Source organism: Gekko japonicus, unplaced genomic scaffold (genome assembly GCF_001447785.1).
Source record: "Gekko japonicus isolate JY-2015 unplaced genomic scaffold, Gekko_japonicus_V1.1 scaffold1401, whole genome shotgun sequence".
Lineage (NCBI taxonomy): Eukaryota > Metazoa > Chordata > Lepidosauria > Squamata > Gekkonidae > Gekko > Gekko japonicus.
Genome location: NW_015169214.1, coordinates 450,629 through 452,115, shown reverse-complemented (window position 1 = coordinate 452,115; position 1,487 = coordinate 450,629).

Sequence of the window (1,487 nt, the reverse complement as noted above, 5' to 3'; positions counted from 1 at the left end):
TCTCAGAGCTGTTCTCTCAAGACCAGTTTTCAGACAGAGCTCTCTCAGCCCCATCTACCTCACAGGGTGTCTGTTGCAGGGAGGGGAAGGGAAAGAAGATTGTAAGCCACTCTGATACTCTGAGTATAAATCCAGTATCTCTTCTTCTTCAAGGTTAGATTCCACAGATCTATCCCACTAATGGCCCCACCTTCCCCTGACACAAGGCTCTTAGTGGGGAAGGTGTCTTGCTCCAGGGGAAGACACCGCTGCTAGCAGAACAGTGACATCAGATCCAACCCAATCCAAAGGCAAAGACAGAAGTGCCAAAGTGCTTAATCTTCTTTCAGCACAGACACTAAGGGTGAAACAGTACAAAGAAGCTAAGCATGTCAACCTTGCATAGGAGCTATGCAAACTAGTGAAGTAGTCCATGTTTTTGTTGTTTATAGTAAAAAAAAAATAGAACAAGGGAAAATTGTAAAAAGGCAAGTGCACATCTACAGAATTAACCAAGTGATATGTAAGAATGGGGTACAAGAGAACCTGAATATAAGGGGATTATTTGTTAGGAGGCTTGGGTACATGAAAGACTAGATAGTTGATTGTGAGCAATATATTAGGGTGTAGAGAGCTCCAGATTTGTGGCAGTGTGGTAACTATTACATGGGTCACTGAAATCATAGTCATTTTCTATAGCCTGTCATCTCAGAAAGACTATAATTAGCAGAATAGCAAAGCTGCAATTTGTGCAAATACCTGGTACTTAGTCCTATTAAACTTAGTGCAAAGCAAAGGCGGACAGGACAGAGTGTCAAAAAAGTTAATTTTAATTTGCATGGCTACTCTAGTTAGTTGGAATAGAGACATCCAGAAAACTATCAATGGCACACTGCCTTTGTCTTGGCTTCCTTGAGTCTGGTATGGGTCATATGCCTGGTATGGGTCCCAAACCCAAAGTATAGCTAAAACAGGTGTTATAGAAAGTCTGCCTAGCATCCAAATATCATTTGTTATCATAAAGTTATTTATATATATATAGGACATGAGCTTCCATTTGAACCAAATCAATTGCCACTTCACAAATTTAAGTGTGGAACTATGGGTGCGCTCTTGGGGAGCTATGTAAATTTATGCAAACTAAATATGTGTGTGTGTGTGTGGTGTAGATAGCTAGGAATCTTCAAACTATAACAGACACCATCTCCTTAATGCACGAATTAGAACAAATGGGAGGAATCCAATCCAACATATTCCTCACATCACAATAGCTGCCAGTTTAGATCTGCTTTGCTCCTTTTTTATGTCATGAAAGTGTACTTAGAAGGTATTCTCACAAATGCAACGGTTGAAAGGCTTATAAAGGAGTTGATGGTTACTGCTAAGTTATTCCTTCATTTTTGATATGTATGCAGGTACAAATATTGGAGTGAACTAGCAGAACCTTTCCAATGAGTGCAAAAGGTGACAACAAATCTAGTCATGCAAACTAGAAAGGTCAGTGCTGC